General features: G+C 35.1%; 1 protein-coding gene across 8 annotated transcripts in view; it reads left to right on the forward strand.

Moving 5' to 3' along the window:
• The window catches only part of LOC105489083 (coiled-coil domain containing 171), a 395301-nt gene that overhangs the window by 221807 nt on the left and 154170 nt on the right, over positions 1 to 19324 (forward strand). For 2 of the 8 annotated variants that reach the window (XR_011612600.1, XR_011612601.1), the window contains exon 22: positions 18966 to 19056. The exons of the other annotated variants lie outside the window; for them this stretch is intronic. The gene's annotated coding sequence lies outside the window, so the exon portion shown is untranslated. The remainder of the gene's footprint in view (positions 1 to 18965; positions 19057 to 19324) is intronic. 8 annotated transcript variants of the gene reach the window in all.

The raw sequence follows: 19324 nt of genomic DNA on the forward strand, positions 1-19324 counted from the left end.
CTCTGATAGATCACAGTATGTATTGTTCCCCACTGAGTGACCATGTGTTCTTGTTTAGCTCCCACTTAAAAGTGAGAACATGTAGTATTTGGTTTTCTGTTCCTGTATTAGTTTGCTAAGGATAATGGCCTCCAGCTCCTTCCATGTCCCTGCAAAGGATGTGATCCCATTCCTTTTTTTGGCTGCATGGTATATTCCATGGTATATATGTTTGACATTTTCTTTATCCAGTCTGTCACTGATGGGCATTTGGGTTGATTCCATGTCTTTGCTATTGTAAATAGTGCTGCAGTGAACATATGCATGCATGTGCCTTTATAATGGAACAATTTATATTCCTTTGGGTATATACCCAGTAATGAGACTGCTAGGTTAAATGGTATTTCTTGTTCTTGGTCTTTGAGGAATCGCCATACTGTCTTCCACATGGTCAAACTAATTTACACTCCCACCAACAGTATAAAAATGTTCCTTTTTCTCAACAACCTTACCAGCACTGGTTGTTTTTTGAGTTTTTAGTAATAGCCACTCTGACTGGTATGAGATGGTATCTCATTGTTGTTTTGATTTGCGTTTCTCTAACGATCAGTGATGTTGAGCTTTTTTTCATATGTTTGTTTGCCTCATGAATGTCTTCTTTTGAGAAGTGTCTGTTCATGTCCTTTGCCCACGTTTTAACAGGGTTGTTTGTTTGTTTGTTTTGTAAATTTAAGTTCCTTATAAATGCTGGATATTAGACCTTTGTCAGATGCATAGAATTGCAAAAATTTCTCCCATTCTTAGGTTGTCTGTTTACTCCATCGATCGTTTCTTTTGCTGTGCAGAAGCTCTTTAGTTTGGTTAGATCCCATTTGTTAATTTTGCTTTTGTTGCAATTGCTTTTGGTGTTTTTGTCATGAAATCTTTGCCTGTGCTTATGTCCTGAATGGTATTGCCTAGTTTTCTTTTTTCTGTTTTTGTTTTGTTTTGTTTTGTTTTTAATAGTTTTGGTTTTTATATTTAAGTATTTAATCCATCTTGAGTTGATTTTTGTACATGGTATAAGAGGTCCAGTTTCAGTTTTCTGCATATGGCTAGCCAGTTCTCCCAGCACCATTTATTAAATAGGGAATCCTTTCCCCATTGCTTGTTTTTGTCAGGTTTGTCAAAGATCAGATGGTTGTAAATGTGTAATCTTATTTTTGGCTTCTTTATTCTGTTCCATTGGTCTATGTGTCTGTTCTTGTACCAGTACCATGCCGTTTTGATTACAGTAGCCCTGTAGTATAGTTTGAAGTCAGGTAGCATGATGCCTCCAGTTTTCTTTCTTTCTTTTTTTTTTTTTGTTTAGGATTGCCTAGGCTGTTTGGGCTCTTTTTTGCTTCTATATGAATTTCAAAAATTTTTTTCTTATTCTGTGAAGAATGTCAATGTTAGTTTAATGGGAATAGCATCAAATCTATAAATTGCTTTGGGCAGTGTGGCTATTACACAATATTAGCTTTTCCTATCTGAGCATGGAATGTCTTTCCATTTGTTTGTAGTTCTCCTTGAAGTGGTCCTTCACTTCCCTTGTTAGCTGTATTCCTAGAAATTTTATTCTTTTTGTGGCAATTATGGATGGGAATTCATTCATTATTTGGCTCTGGGCTTGCCTGTTGTTGATGTATAGGAGTTCTAGTGATTTTTGCATATTGATTTCATATCCTGAGACTTTGCTGAAGTTGCTTATCAGCTTGAGAAGCCTTTGAGCTGTGATGATGGGGTTTTCTAGATATAGAATTATGTCATCTGCAAACAAAGATAGTTTGACTTCCTCTCTTTCTATTTGTATACTCTTTATTTATTTCTTTCTCTTGCCTGATTGCCCTGGTCAGACTTTCAGTACTGTGTTGAATAGGAGTGGTGAGAGAAGGCAACCTTATCTTGTGTTGGTTTTCAGGAGGGAATGCTTCCAGCTTTTGCTCACACAGTATGATATTGGCTGTGTTTTTGTCATATATGGCTCTCATTATTTGAGGTATGTTCCTTCAATACCTAGTTTATTGAGAGTCTTTAACATGAAGAGATGTTGAATTTTATTGAAGGCCGTTTTTTTTTTTGTTTTTTTTTTCATCTATCGAGAAAATCACGTGGTTTTTGTTTTGGGTTCTGCTTATGTGATGAATCAGATTTATTGATTTGAGTACAGTGACCCAACCTTGCATCCTGGGGATGAAGCCTACATGTTTGTGGTGGATAAGCTTTTTGATGTGCTGCTGGATTCAGTTTGCCAGTGTTATGTTGCGGATTTTTGCATTGATGTTCATTAAGAATATTGGCCTGGAGTTTTCTTGTTCTGTGTATCTCTGCCAGTTATTGGTATCAGGATAATGCTGGCCTCACAAAATGAGTTTGGTTGGTAAGCTGTTTATTACTGGGAGGAATCTCTCCTCCTCAATTTTTGGAATAGTTTCAGTGGGAATGGTACCAGCTCTTCTTTGTACCCCTGGTAGAATTCAGCTGTAAATCTGTCTGGTCTTGGCCTTTATTTGGTTTTTGGGCTATTTCTTACTGCCTCAATTTCAGAACTCATTATAGGTATATTCAGGGATTCAATTTCTTCCTGTTTCAGTCTTGGGAGGGTATATGTGTCAAGAAATTTATCCATTTCTTCTAGATTTTCTAGTTTATGTACATAGAGGTGTTTACAATAGTCTGTGATGGTTGTTTGTACTTCTGTGGGGTCAGTGGTAACATCCTCCTTATTTCTGATTGTGTTTATTTGAATCTTCTCTCTTCTTTATTAGTCTAGCTAGTAGTCTATTTTATTAAGTTTTTCAAAAAGCCAACTCCTGGATTTGTTGATCTTTTGAATGTTTTTTTCCTGTCTCTATCTCCTTCAGTTTAACTCTGATCTTGGTTATTTCTTGTCTTTTGCTAGCTTTGGGGTTTGTTTACCTTGGTTTTCTAGTTCTTTTAGTTGTGATGTTAGGTTATTGACTCGAGATCTTTGTGGCTTTTTAATGTGGGCATTTAGTGTTGTAAACTTCTCTCTTAACACTGTTTTAGCTGCATCCTAGAGATTTTGGTACATTTTATCTTTGTTCTCATTAGTTTCAAAGAACTTTTTGATTTCTGCCTTAATTTCATTATTTACCCAAAAATCATTGAGGAGCAGGTTGTTCAATTTCCATGTAGTTGTGTGTTTTTCAGTGAATTTGTTTAGTCCTGAGTTCTAATTTGATAACACTGTAGTCTCAATAACACTGAGAGACTGTTTATTATGATTTCAGTTCTTTTGTATTTGCTGAGCAGTGTTTTACTTTTGATTATGTGATCAATTTTAAGTAAGTGCTGTGTGGAGATGGGAAGACTGTATATTCTGTTGTTTTTGGGTGAAGAGTTCTGTAGACATCTGTCATGTCCACTTGATCCTGAGCTAAGTTCAGGTCCTGAATATCTTTGCTAATTTTCTGTCTGATAATCTGTCTAATATTGTCAGTGGGGTATATTAAAGTCTCCCAGTATTATTGTGTATTATTGTGTGGGAGTCTAAGTCTCTTTGAAGGTCTCTAAGAACTTGCTTTATGAATCTAGATGTTCCTTTATTGTGTGTATATATATTTAGTATAGTTAGCTCTTCTTGTTGAATGTCTTTCTTTGTCTTTTTTGATCTTTGTTGGTCTAAAGTCTGTTTTGTGAGAAGCTAGTATTGCAACCCCTGCTTTGTTCTGTTTTGCATTTGCTTGGTAAATTTTTCTCCATCCCTTTATTTTGAGCCTATGTGTGTCTTTGCATGTGAGATGAGTCTCTTGAAGACAGCATGCTGACGGGTCTTGGTTTTTTATCTAGCTTGCCACTCTGTGTCTCTCAGTTGGGGCATTTAGCCCATTTATATTTAAGGTTAGTATTGTTATGTGTAGGTGTGGTCCTGTCATAGTGATGTTAGATGGTTATTTTTCAGACTTGTTTATGTGGTTGCTTCATAGTGGCATTAGTCTGTGTACTTCAGTGTGTTTTTGTAGTTGCTGGTAATGGTTTTTCTTTTCCATATTTAATGCTTCCTTCAGGAGCTCTTGTAGTACAGGTCTGCTGGTAATGAATTCCCTCAGCATTTGCTCGTCTGAAAAGAATCTTATTTCTCCTTTGCTTATGAAGCATAGTTTGGCTGGATATGAAATTCTTGGTTCAAGATTTTTTTCTTCAGGAATGTTGAATGTAGGCCTCCAATCTGTTCTGGCTTATGCAGTTTCTGTTGAGGGGTTCGCTGTTAGACTGATGAGGTTTTCTTTATAGGTGGCCTGCCCTTTTTCTCTAGCTATCTTAAACATTCTTTCTTTTCTTTCAATCTTGGAAAATCTGATCATTATGTGTCTTGGGATGCTCTTGTGTAGAATCTTGCAGGGTTCTCTGTATTTCTTGAATTTGACGCTTGGCCTCTATAGCAAGTTTGGGGACATTTTCATTGACAGTATCTTGAAATATATTTCCCGACTTGTTTGCTTTCTCTCCATCCCTTTCAGGGATGCCAGTAATTTGTAGATTTTGCTTCTTTACATAACCCCATGTTTCTCAGAGGCTTTATTTGTTTCTTTTCGTTCATTTTTCTTTGTTTTTATCTGACTGTCTTATTTCAGAGAGCCAGTCTTCAAGTTCCAAGATTTTCTTCTCAGCTTGGTCTGTTGTGCTGTTAATATTGTCATTGCATTGTGAAATTCTTGTAGTGTGTTTTTCCCCTCTATCAGATCACATAGATTCTTCTTTGTGGCTATTTTATTTGTCAGCTCCTGTACTGTTTTATTGTGATTCTTACGTTTCCTTGGATTGGTTATACCATTTTCCTCAATCTCAATGTTCTTTGTTCCTATCCATGTTCTGAATTCTATTTCTGTTATTTCAGCCAACTCAGTCTGTTTAGGAACTAGTGTTATAGTTGTTCTGTTGTAGAACTAGTGTAGTCATTTGGAGGATGTAAGACACTCTGGCCATGTGATTTCCCAGAGTTCTTGCACTGGCTCTTGCCATGACTTGTAAGTTTTTATCGATCACTGGGCATTGTGTTGCTTCTTTTAAGGAGTATTGGACTTTATTGAGATACGCAGTTATTTGTTGTTTAGTTTGATCCTTTTGAGGTTTGTAAGGATGGGTATAGGATAACCTTTACTCAGAGATGGTTAAGCCTTACTACTAAGGTATGGTTCTTCTGGGATCTCTACCGAATGACCCATATGATAAATGTAGACTCACCACTTGTCTTGAGGGAACTTGAATGATTCTCAGCCTTGGTGATCTCTCTGGAAATTGCTTACTGCTTTGCTCTCTAGTTGCTCAATTACCTTACCTTATGGATTTTTTTACTGTATACATTCACATCTTAAGCAAAGACACAGGACACTTTAAGCTGGAATTCTAGATTTATTTTTTAGGGTAATTTCTTCCTCTCCAGAACTCTGTACTATACCTTTTAGCCATCTCAGGCACCTCGGTATCTGATCTCTGTTTTCTCACTTGAACAAAATCGCCATTTCTGCTTGGAATCTGCCTCCTTGCTCCATGGTCCAAAATATGACTCCAGGAAGAAAGCCAGATGATTTTATGGCTCCTCTCATTTCTTTCTCTTATTAGGTTTTATTGTCCTATGCTACTGGTTGTTTAGTATCTGAAAACAGTTGTTTTACATATTTTTTCCAGTTTTATCGTTGTTTAAGTTAGAAGGGTTAATCTAAAGTCTCCTCCACTTAAAAAGAAATCCATTTCTCTTTGATGCCACTTCTTCCTTTGTGAAGCAGGCAAACTCATCTACTCTGAATGAGGGGGCATTTGGAGGGAAAAGGCAGTTGGAGAGTAGAAAAGATTTAAAATAGTCACTTTAGAGAGGGGAGCAAGTCAACAGTAGAAATATAACTGGAGTGCTAGACAGAAATACAAGTGGAGGGATCTTTTGAGAATTTATGGTAATACTGATTTGCCTAAGGCATTTGAATGCTTAGATGTATGCCCTCAAACATGAATTCATATTGTTTTTCAAGGATTGGGATTTGTTAGATATATTAGACAAGGAGACGGAGGGGCAAGGGATGATAAAGTCCAAACAAGAGTACTATTGAATAAATCAGCCATTGGATGTAAGCTGGATTAAAAGAGAAGTGAAGAAGGGAGAGGGCTAGTAGACTGGGAGATCAACGAATGGTCATATAATTTATTGTTGAACAACAAATCTGAAAGAATCATTGCTTGCTTTCAGAGAGGAGGATGCTTGATTTCAGAGAGCAGGGTGCCTCAGTGATTTTGGAAGCAGACTAAGGTTAGGATATCACAGGTGTAAAGTTGGAGTATGGAATGGAATCGAGCAGGTGAGATGAAGAGGTCATGGAAATGGAGAGGTCAGATTTTTTGATGGGCCATCTGTATTGTCTTTCAAGTTACCCAGAATGATGAGATGTTGCCTTAGTCTATTTGGGCTGCTATACCAAAATACGATAAACTGGATAGCTTATAAACAGCAGAAATTTGTTTCTCACAGTGCTGGATATTGGGAAATCTAAGATCAAGGCACTAGTAGATTGGTGTCTGGTGACAGCCTGCTTCCTCATAGATGGCACCCTCTTGCTGTGTTCTCACATGGTGAAACGTGGCAAGGCAGCTCTTTGGGACCTTATTTATATAAGGACACTAATCCCAATTTTGAGGGCTCGTCCGTGATGGGTTAGTCACCTCCAAAAAGCCCCACCTTTTATTGCCATCACCTTGGGAGTTAGGATTTTAACATACAAATTTTGGGGGAACAAACATTCAAACCATAGCAAGTGGGTATTGGAGTTAGATAATAATTGTGAGCCAGGCACATGTGGCTGAGAATTAGCATGAGTGTATTTGCAGTGAATAGTATTATCAGTATGTATACTGGAGTCTAGTGTCTAGAGCAGCACTGTCCAGTATGGTAACCACTAGCCATGTGTGGCTATTGAAATTTAAATTAATTACAATGAAATGAGATAATAAATTCAATTCCTCAGTCTCACCTAGCCACATTGCAAGTGCTCACTAATTTCATATGGCTACTAACTGTCATATAAGCAGCATAGATACAGAAAATGTTTATCACTACAGAAAATTCTGTTGTACAGTGCTGGTCGAGAGGACAGGTGTTGTGTGAAGTATCTAGGCCTGTAGCAGACCTTTTGCGCGTGGAAAGAGAAACTTACCTGCAGTGTTCCTCATTTAGGCAGAAACCTTTCAGAACCAGAGGGCTTGAAAAACAAGATCTTTTCCTTTTGCTGATATTGAACTAATGAAACTTGTTGAATAGTTATAAAATACTCTAACAACCCTTATGTCAGTGAAGGAAAAGTCTTTTGAAGGCAAAAACTATAATTAGATACCGCATACCTCTCTGTTATTGGAAATATTACACAAATAAATATGGAAAATATAGTATAGAAAAAAGTGTAACAAATTAAAAAGGTTTGGTTTTTCTTTTCTTTTTTTTCCCACCCCCCCTACTCTATTCTTGAGATGTTTCATATTTTTGATCTGGTCTGTAGTATCTTTAGTGGTACTGGACCTCTGAGACTGTTATGTTAGGTATCATTACTTCATGTGGTATAGTTTAGAAGACAATGAAAGCTGTATATCCAATGTATTTTATTTTTTTCCTTAACCTTATTAACTTTAGGTAAGCGTGGATTTAAATTTAGTTACTGTTTCTACTAGCAATTTTTTTCTTGAGTCCCGTCTTACATATTTCGATCCTTAGGAGACCTCAGATTCTATTTCGTGGTAGGCACCCCATGTTAGTGGAAGATGTGGAAGAATGATTAAAATACATAGTTACTTCAATGATGGAGTCTCCTATAGGCAAAATACAGGAGCTAATACAGAAATTTTTACCTTAAGATATATTGCTGCTATAACCAGAACCTAAGTATGAGGCACTGGCTTAGAGATCATGAAGTTTATGGTGGAGAAACTGATACCAGGGCTGGAAAGATGGAGATTTATGTTAAGTTGTGGGAAAACATTTGATAAAACTGTATTTGGGATAATTTAGGAGGCAGACTATGTATGTATCTAATGATCCTACAGTTCTAGGGGAAATGGTTGGAAACAATATTATGTGTTGGCTTTAGCACTCTGGTTTGAACAAGGTATTAAAAAAGGAGAAGTGAGCTCAGGAAAGAATTAGTTGGTTTGTGACCAAAATAAAAGGGACGAGAGAGAGTCTAGAAATCTGGAGCTTAGAAAGAGTCCGTTATGACTCAGCTCCATGGCAAAGAAACTAAGGGCATAGCTTCCTTATTCAAACCTGTTGTCTTAGATGGCTTCAAGGAAACCACCATTAAGTTCAAGTACACATGCTATGCCTATTCCATGCTCATATGCATACACATAGGTATATAGAAAGAGGGAAACTGGTAGTGAGGGTAATCTTCAAGGAGTCTAGGTATATTGATTGGCACATGCATTGATTGGAAGCAAACAGATTGAAAATCAACTTTTTGAGGCAACTATATGCTAAAAACCCCACAAGTCTGGACCAAAATTGCCTAATAGTCTTTTAGCCTTAAACAACATTTGGGCCCTCAAATATTTGAAAGTAAGAAAAGGAATGCAAAAATTGTATAGGCCACAAAAAGTTACTGTCCTCAATGTTCATTTCATATATGGGCATGGAAGATAAAGGGTAAAGAAGAACCTCCCAGAAGGCAGAGCAAGCAACTGTGGAGAGCCGTAGAGAACAGATTCTTCCAGAATTAGGGACTAATTAAGGAATTTATCCTACTGTCAGGATAGAAAGATCTCTTGAGTTTTTGTCCAACAAGATTTCATTATTGCTGTGGACCAATCACTGCTACATATTGCCCATTCTTCCTTTCTCTGAATGAGAGTATTTGGTGTGCATTCCCTATCCCCATTAAATCTGTGTATATTGGGTTGAGCATGGGTTTAAATTATCTTTCAGTTAATAGGCTGCTGTACTATGAGGACCTACATCTGGACCTCATGGTAATTACTGAGCACTACCAGATGATCCTAGATTTTGAACTGGATGCATTGACTAGATGGGAATTTAGGTTGTCGTCTTTGGGGAGAGAGTGTACAAATAAGGGTGAACAGAATACTGAAATGGGTGTTTGGTACCCAAAAATGCAGCCTGTGGGCAGAGACTGGCTAACCGTTCTTCAAGCCCATTTCCTTCTCCTTAGGGGCTTGCTAGCATTTGATTGAGTTTTGGCTAATGGAATGTGAACAAAGTAATGTTTCTTACTTACATATTGGTTATATGGTCATGGAAATTTCCCATGTACAATAACTCTATATTGTTTTACCTTTCTGGCATAATGCCAGACAAGTAAGGTGACTTTGGAAGCCATGTGTTAAAGATAGTGGAACTACAAGAGGGAACATGTGGGTCTTGCAATCACCATTTAGGTGACAACTAAACACCAATCAGGACCATCTGTTTTGGAATTTATGTGATCAAAACTCTGGATATTATCATGTTTGAGCCATCATACATTTTTGTTTGGTTTTTGGCTATAGCATCTAACTAATTAAGGGTAAAGTTCCCTTTGACCACAACCAACAGTTTTGGTTGCTTTTCTCCTCCCCAGAAGTAATATTATGTCTGTGTTTCTTTCTAGACATTCTGTATACTTTTACATGTATTTGTGTGTGTGTGTGTGTGTGTTAAACTATAAGTTAGTATTGTATATTGTGTCTTTTTGTTCCAGAACATGGGCTAGAGATCTCCCTATTGATTATTTTAATTGGTATACAGAATTCTATACTGTAAACAAGTCATTGTTTATTTAGCTTTTCATTTGCTGATTGGCATTAGGTTTTTGTCAATTTTTAAAATACTGTAGTTTTGAATAAGGAGGCCAAATGCCTTATGCAGCCATGGTAGATCTAGTTCTGGTGCATAGACAATAATTTTAAAATTTAATTTAGTTGAGTAATAGGATCACTTTGTATTTGTATATAAGGTGAAATAAGAGGTCAGGATAATTAAATTTTAGAATAGGGGCCTGTGATTTGCAGTTTCAATAAATGGAAGGCCTTAGGAATACCATAGCCCCTTGACACTTGTGTGGTTCCTTTGGAAAGGGATAATTTTTCTAGTCTTAATTAATTTTCTCAGTTATAGAGAAATATTGGAAAACAAAGCATCTGAAATAGCCCATTGATTTCCCAGAATATTTTTGGTATCTGTAGCTGGTACCAGCCTCGGGCTGGGCTCATCTTCTGAAAATCCATTCCATTGTCCCAAAGTGAGTTGATTTCTCCAAGTTAGTCTACAAACCATAATTTAATGACATGCTTCTTTGACTTGGTGTGTATTTCATGTTTGCATCATCTGTTAAAAACAAGATTTTGGCCCATAGATAATATGCTGATGGGGTTGGCGAAGAGGAGTAAGTTAGGCTCTTATAAATGAAAATGTAGGAAATGATAGCAATTTGTGAATTTTTAGCAAACAATGGGAATAGTACAGAAACTGTTACTTCCTTGAAATGGCATTGCTTGTATGAATTTTTTTTTAAATGTTGCTCTCTGCTTACTAAGTTTGAGATTAAGAATGACTGAATCATTTGGGATTGAAATACAATTGTAGCTAAAGTTGTTCTTTTTTTTTTCTGAGAAAAGTTAAATATCTTACATTGTTATAACTTTCAATTACATATGAAACACACTAGATATTTTTATTATATATGGAAAATTTAAAAATATTTTTGTATTTATAGAATCATCTAATGAAGCAAAGAGTCTTTTTTGTAAAGTTACAAATCTACTGATTTATTTTTCTGAAAAAACAAATCTTCATCATGCAATTAATACATATATTTGAGCCTCTACAATGTGAGAAGTATAGTACTTGGCTCCGCAAATAATATATATTGAATGTAATTAGAATATTGACATCCTAATGGTTGGTGAGATTTTGATATGACAATGAATGAGAACTTCTGAAGCTGGAGTATTATAAAATCTTACAGTCTGTGAATTGTCACAGTTTTGTAAGTCTGTCCATGAAAAATCTTAGACATTGGTCAAGTGAGACTAGCTTAGGGGCAAAAAATAAAGATTTATTCACAGTAAGAATCCCAGATAGTTCTTTTGTGTAACCTTGATCCAGCTCTTATTCACACACGCCTTTTCATCATTGTTTTGTGTCATCTGCTTACTTCTGCTATCTTGTCTTTCATCCCACCAAGCTGTTAGCAGCCTCACAGGGGTCTCAAGACTTAAGCCTCTTCCTAGCCCCCTGTATCATTCTTTGCCTTCCTGTAGCTGCTTTGGGTTTTTCTCTCTCATGTCTCATTTTTAATAGAATGTGAACTCTGTGCTTTATTGTTCTCCATTCTCAAAAGTTAATTACATTTAGACCATGCATGGGGAAGAAGAAGTAAAAAGAGTATGTTTTTTAAAATTTTAAATGGAGTAATCATTACAGTAATTGTGGTAGAGGGTAACATTTTGTGGATATTTACCTCCTTATTTTAAATGGGTTCTAACATTTATATTATTAATAAAATTATTTGCCCTACTCTGAGGGTACAGAATGAAAATGTTGCATAAAGTAATATAGTCACTTAATTTTGAATAAATAGCCATATTTTCTCTGGTAAACCTTTAAACAAAAGAACTCCAACACTCATTTTCCTTAAAAAATGTAAAGATCTCTTAGTTGCCAAACCTTGGTTATAATAATAATTAACATCTATCATATAACCTATTTTCATAAAGTAGGATTATTAGCATCATTACTTAATTTAAAAGTCTTATCACTTTTTACTTTAATCCCATATATTTTTATCTTACTAATGACTTATACCATTGAGACCTGTAAGACAGTCAATTATATTTCAAGGTCAGGGAAAAAGAATTAAGAAAACAACAGCTCTCAGACACTTTTTAAAAGTAATAATTTTAACAGAGAAGACTCAAGATAGAAGGTAGAAGATTCATAAAAAGTTGTCATTTTCATTTTTGTCAGCCTGAACAACAGAAAATATGTAATAATGTAAAACATTCACGTTTTGTTTATTATGATGTCTTATTATGATTATGATAATTTTCTTTTTTCAAAGTGCATGTTCTCATATATAATTTTAAAAACGTTTTTTCATGTTCAAATTTGTCCTCAAGGAGTCATAATTTGAAATTAGAGTTTTTTAAATTGAGTACTAACCTTTGATTAGATCATATTTTAAAATTAAAATATTTGAATCATACAGTTCAACTTTGTATAAACTTTTTTAAAAACATTCTATTGGTTTTTTAAATTAAACCTGCTTAAGTAAGAAAAAAATAAAAAACATGGACTATCAAAATAACTTGTATATAATCTCATTCTCTCTCACACATAAACATTATTAATATTTTGGCAAATAAAACTGGAAATATGCTATACATAGTTTTGCATCTTGTTTTGGGGGCATGCAGTGACATTATTTATACTTATATTTTCAAAGAATCATTCTGGCATCTATTGAAGTATAGACTATAGGTATGCAAAAGTGGAAACACAGGCAAGTTAGGAGGCTAACAGTATAATCTAGTTCAGTTCTAAGACCAGTGGCTTAGGACAGGGTGATAGGAGTAAAGAGAGGTTAGATTCTGCATGTATTTGCATTTTGAATGTAACACTTATGTAATTTTCTAATGGATCAGATATGAATGTCAGAGAGATGAATCAAGGACAATCCTGAGCCACTGTGTTAATGGAATTGCTATTTATTGAGCAGTTATTAAGATTATTTAAAAACTTATTTTAATGAACCATATAATATTCTCTCTCATGAATGTGCTAAAATGTATTTAACTATTTTCCTGTTGTTGGATATTCAGATTATATTCCTTTTTCACTATTAAAAATTAAGATGAACATCTTATAATTAGATCTTTGACTGCATAGCTGATTATATTCTCAGGATAGAGCTCAATAAGCAGATTGAGTCAAAAGATAAAAGATGTTTTAAAGTTATGTGTGTGTGTGTGTTTCTTTAAGGCTGTGGCTGTTTTTCTCAGTTCTGGTATTTTTCTGAGAGGACGTGTAAGCACACTTGTCTAATTCCATTCTCATCGGCATTGGCTATCATTAGGTGTTATCATTAAAACACCAATAACAACAAATCAAAATGAAGGACCTTTGCCAGTGTGACAGATACGAAAAGGTATATTGTCTTGCTTTGCATTAAGCATAAAAAGGAATAATAAATTTTTTCAGAGGTGTTTTCTATTCATATACTTTACGTAAAGTTAATTTTGTTATTTGTGGTGTAGTTTGAGAAACGAGAACTAACATTACTGAGCACATATACTTTGGTTAGGCACATTGCAAGGCACTTCATATTATTTTACTTAACAGTCACAACATGTTAAGATACATAATATTGCTTACATTGCATAAATGAAGAAAGAAAAATAATTGCAAAGAACTTGACAATACACATGAGGACACCACTTTATATAAAAGCCAAATATATTTGTAATGTTGCATGAAAGGCTTGATTCCCTTTGGGCCCGTCACAGTCTTAAAGAGTGTTACTGTTGAAAATTCTAATTTTAATTTGTCATAGCAGGAGATTTTCGTATTTTATATTTAAGAAAAATAAAATACTTTATACATATTTAAAGAGAAAGTTGATAATGTGATGTTTTCTTTGTGTATTATAAGAATATTTTCATGATGGAGAAAATTATTTGCCTTTTAACAAAATCATTTTTAGGTAAGTTTTAGAACAGACCTTGCTAGACTTGAAAATATGCATTCATGTTACTTGTCATATGTTGCCCACTTAAAGAAAACTTAATAGCATTGAATCTGATTTTCCCCTATCAAGCCACTTAGTCATATTCTGAATTAATCAGGCCACACAGTGGAGAAAATTTTTTTCTGAGCTTTACAAGAAGAAGTTGTACCATTTATTATCAAAATTCTCATTATATTAAATGAAAAAACATGACATGTTGGCTTTTCACTTCTCAAATCATGTATCTATGTTTATCTCTATATACATCCACATACTCGGTATATGTATATACATTATACAGTTTCTATAAATAAATTACTATTTCACTTACATGTCTATATACAATATAAAATAAAATTTATATACAACACATTTTAATATATAATTATACATTTACTTATGTATTTTATATGTGACTATACGTGTATATATATGTCTGTCACGATGTTTATTGTTAGAAATATATTCTGTGACATGTTTCGGGTGTGGTTTTTGTCATTTGCGTGTTCAGTCTTCTGCTGGCGCTTTGCTCTTAGGTCCCTTTCAACAGTTAGTGGTATGCTGCCCCCAGGTGTTGGCAAGTACTTTGATTCACATGATCTCGTGGTCTGAATTTACAAAGCCTGTTTTAGCTAAGGTCTAGATTATGACTTTCGCAGAATTCCTTTTGTAGTTAAAAAACATCTTCTATTAAAATAGATGAACAGAACAACGTATATATAGGAAGTTGGCTAATTTCTATCCTGCGATCTCTTTAAGAAACAAATATCTTGGAACAATGTAGTACCTTTCTTATTAATCTTTTACTGTTGTCTATCCCTAGATTTATCATAGTACTTTGATTAGAATGGTCCCTTCTAATTTACTCTGACAGCCTCTGGTGGTCAAGTCATTGCCTGGATTCCAATGTGGTTCATGGTACTATTATGAAGTGGTCATTATCTACATGGCTTTAGATGTCAGCCCAGTTTGCTGTTAAAATGGTTCCTTTCCTCTTGGATTCTCAGACTTGGATGATGGTGATGCATTTATTTTACTTAGAAAAGTAGTATTATTGAAGAGATGAAAGGAGTTTTTACTTTTCTCCTGCTCTAACTCTCCCAAAGTTCCTCTTGTGGCATGGAAGCGGAATAGAAAAAAAGAGAATCAACCTCAGATTTTCTTCTTCATCCACCTGTGACTGAATTTCAGATGAGAATATTTTTCTAGTTTACACTATTAGAAGTAGAACCTATTAATTTGCCTTGTGTTTGTAGAATTTAGATTGCTATAGTCTCCTGCATTAAAGACACCAACCACATGATTGATAACTAAAGATATAAATAAGGAGCGGATGAGATCAGACAATGCATAGATCAGTGTTAGTTCAGATAATGTTTCTTTGATAATGTAGGTACAAGGAAAATAGGGCTATCACATCCTTGGATTCTCATGAGGATCCTGAGTCATGCTAATAATGTAACCACTATAAAGTGGATGCTTTACATACGTTCTCTGCAATCCTCTAATTTCCTGAAAATAAAAAATAAATATAAATTACTAATAGAAAGTTAATTAAAGGTTAGAGTTTTAATAAATTGGTCCAGGGTCACATATTAGTAAGTTTTGGAGTCAGAACTTGAAGTCAGTTCCTGGTGGTTTAGTGGCTACGGAGAAAAAGAACTTGAACTCAGGATTGCCCAACTTCATCACCCTCCCTATTTCCGATACAGGATTTTCTTTCAAGTTTGGGGCATTTTCTCTCTAGGAGAGATTATTTTTAAAAAAGAAAATTGGTTAAAATATTTAGGAATAGAAATTGGAATAATTCTAGAAGTGTCTTAATCTGCAGCTAATAGCTATTTAGCTGTCAAATGATTTATTTCAAGTGAGTATTATTTAGATTATTTGAAGTTCAGCTCAGTATTGGTGGTAGGAGGGCACCAAAATGAGGTAGACACTAAGCTTCCAGAGGGTTAACATTTTCACTTTGTGAAATAATACTCCATAGACTCTTCAAAATTCAATCTCATTTTCTTCATTTTGGTTTTCTCTTATCACTTTCTGGAACATCTATTCGTCTGTCAGAAATTGAATATCCTGGTTCTATCCTCTATGGCTCTTATATTTTAAAAATATTTCTATTTTCTTATTTTACATTCTGGTAGCTTCTCTTCACTCTTTCTATTGAAATGCTTTATATTGTAGTCATATTTTAATTTCTAAGAATTGCTTTTAATTTCTCATTCTCTTTTCATGGCATCCTTTTTGAAGTTTCTGTATTTTCTTATAGTTTTTAAAACTGGTGTTTAACAAGCAAATAATAATAAACAATTATTTAAGTTCTCTGAATTCTCTTTCTTCTGAGATCTTCATATTTTTTAAAATTTATTTTTGTTGATCCCTTTTTTATGCTGAAGGCCATGGAAGATTATATTTTCCAAAAACGGCCACAGCAATATTTCTGATCCCACAAGTGCTTCTAGAACCTTGCTACTCCCATATCAAGATGTGGAGTCTATTTCCCTCTTTTTGAAATTGAATGGGCCTTTGTTAAGTGACAGTGCATGGCTTTTGAGACTATGTCATAAGGACATGGCTTCTACCAGATTTTCTTTAGCCCTCTCAATTTTCTCTGTTGGAAACCAGCCATCATTCTCTGGGAGAGCCTGGGTCATATAGTGAACTAGGGATAAATATGCTCAGCTAACAGCTCAGCTAGGGTCTCATGCAACAAGCTAGCATCTCATGCAACAAGCTAGCATCAAATGCCAGACCTGTGTGAATGAGCCTTCAGATGACTTCATACACCAGCCTTCAGCTGAGGCTCCAGATATTAGGGAACAGAGACTAGCAGTCCCTGCTGTGCCATATTCTATTTCATGATCCATGGAATCCATGAGTCTAATAACAGTAGTTTGACACCATTATGTTTTAGATTAATTTGTCATATGTAACCCTGGAACATATGACAGATTGTTCTAAATTGTAACTGGAACAAAGGCTTTCATCAAATTTATGAAAAGCTTTGTTTGGTCATTCACATTTAAGAATGAAGAAGGCCGGGCGCGGTGGCTCAAGCCTGTAATCCCAGCACTTTGGGAGGCCGAGACGGGCGGATCACGAGGTCAGGAGATCGAGACCATCCTGGCTAACACGGTGTAACCCCGTCTCTACTAAAAAATACAAAAAACTAGCCGGGCGTGGTGGCGGGCGCCTGTAGTCCCAGCTACTTGGGAGGCTGAGGCAGGAGAATGGCGTAAACCCGGGAGGCGGAGCTTGCAGTGAGCTGAGATCCGGCCACTGCACTCCAGCCCGGGCGACAGAGCGAGACTCCGTCTCAAAAAAAAAAAAAAAAAAAAAAAAAAAAAAAATGAAGAAAAAAAGGAGCTAACTAGGAGCTCTTTGTATGCAGTTAAGAGTTGGTGACTGGTTGGCTTTCCTTTAGGGTGAATGGGCTATGAGTTTGCTGTTAGGCTGGGCAACCTTTTGGCACCACCACTCATAGCTAGTTGCCTATTTCTCCCTTAGAGATCTCATTCAATTTTTATTTGGTTTTAGTTTGTTTTATGAAATAAATACCTTCTTTTTTCTCCCTTGCAGGTAAATGTCTGCTTACAGTTTTGTATGATTATGTGTGTGTGGAGGGGGGGACATATGGGTGTGGTTGGTCATTCCAAGTACAGTCTTTTAATTAATTTATGTCTTCTACAGCTTGATTTACTCCCGCCTTGTGTTGTAGTGGTTTTACAACTTGAGCCTCTTCTAGGTTGTAGAACATTACTCCTCTTTTCTGTACACATCTCCTACATGTACTCTAGGTTGAAGATTGAAGCTTTCACTGCTTTCTAAAACGGAATTTTTCCAGAGAGAAGAAGTGTCATCTTGAACTAGACTTTAAACCTTCTTGAGTCAGTTGCTTGTTTATTTTCCTAGAAATCTTTCATTTTATTCAAGTTTGAAAGTGTTTCATATACACCTAGGGGAATGCCGTATCTTTCCTTATAATCATTAAAAGTTTCCATGTATCTGATATTGTCACCTGTTTTTTATTCCTAATTTTGTGTTTTTATCCTTTTAATCTGATTAAGCTAGCTTGTGAGGGTGCCCTAGATTATGTTTCTTTTAGATTGAGTAGGCCACTTGAGTTCAAAGACCTTGTGAGTTTTGAGCCTTTAGTTTGTTGTAGCTGAATAAGCTTTTCTGCTTCTAAGTAATTTTTTTATGTGTCTCAGTAACTCATGTTAGAATTCTCCATACCTGCTCTGCTTTCCTCTGGGTCAGAATGAAGGAAAAGGATTAATCTTGTTATTTCTTAGAATCCATTTTTAAAATCTGAGGTGAGGACCTTTCTTTCTTAGAAGTCTTCAATAGTAGGATTTCATGACAGAGTAAATGTAGAGGATATAGGAATAGAAAGGAATAAAAGATGAATTAATATGTTACATTGTAAGATTAATAATACTGCTAACAACAAAGAGGGCAGGGGAATCAGTTTGGGGAATGTGAAAAATATGATTTCAGCTTTTTGTTTTGTTTTATTTTGAGATGATCATAAATTCTAGTGAGCAAATGCATAGTTGTTGGTTGTAGTAAAGTGTTAAAGATTTAAAAAATACATGAAACACCTTGAAAGCATGAAAGGAAGAGCAAACAAATGTAGGAAAGACCTAAATTTGCAAGGCAGGAGGTAAAAGAGGAGATGCAGGAAAAAAAAAACCAGGACTTAGAGAAATCGTATGTGAAGAATTTTATTGAGAAAGTGTTCAGTAACATCAAATACCCATACATATTAGGTGTTCAGTTTGGATCTATTTTGAAAACTTGCTTAAAATAATTTTGCTTATTGTATATTCTTAGATTTATATGTAGGAACTCCTTAAAAAAAGATAGCTTTCAAAAGAAAGATTTATTTAGCAAATAGCTATTCCTGGGCCCAAACACATTTCATCTTTTACTGGAAGAAACAGACATGCATAGATTTAAGTGCAATACAGAATAGAGAGGACCATCATTCTGTATAGGGTGCTACAGAAGCCTGAATATTAAGTATAAAAGCTGTAGGTTGTCGAAGAATGAGAACTATTTTTTCAAACAGTAATGAAAATGATTTTTCTCTAATATTTTTCAGAGAAAACAATGAAAACTATTTTTTCAAACTGTAATGGAAATGATTTTCTCTGTAATATTTTTTTCTTTTCTAAATATAGGTCAGAAGATAGCTTATGTTGATGGAAAAAATAATCAGGGTTTTTGTATCTTTAGTTCATAAGTGAGCTTTCGCCTTCTTGACTGCCATTTGGAAGACTGGGAACTGTACACTGGCATGTTGAGTCCTGTCTATGCTAGGAGAATGGTGAGTTCAAAGGCCAGATTTCACACAGCAAAGAATGGCAAGCATATTTATTGAGTGTTTACTATATGTTTGGCTCTCTGATCAATACTTCAAATACATTGTTACATTCAGTCCTCACAGCAACCTGTAGTAGAGACACCAAAATTTCCTTTTATGGATTAGAAAACTAATGCTCAGGGATGTTAGTAGTTTGACCAAGTTTCCTCAGGTAGTAAATATCAGAGCAGGAATTTGTATTTCAATCTATTGGCTCTTTTATTACATCTAA

This window comes from Macaca nemestrina, chromosome 14, assembly GCF_043159975.1.
Source record: "Macaca nemestrina isolate mMacNem1 chromosome 14, mMacNem.hap1, whole genome shotgun sequence".
NCBI classification, from domain to species: Eukaryota; Metazoa; Chordata; class Mammalia; order Primates; family Cercopithecidae; genus Macaca; species Macaca nemestrina.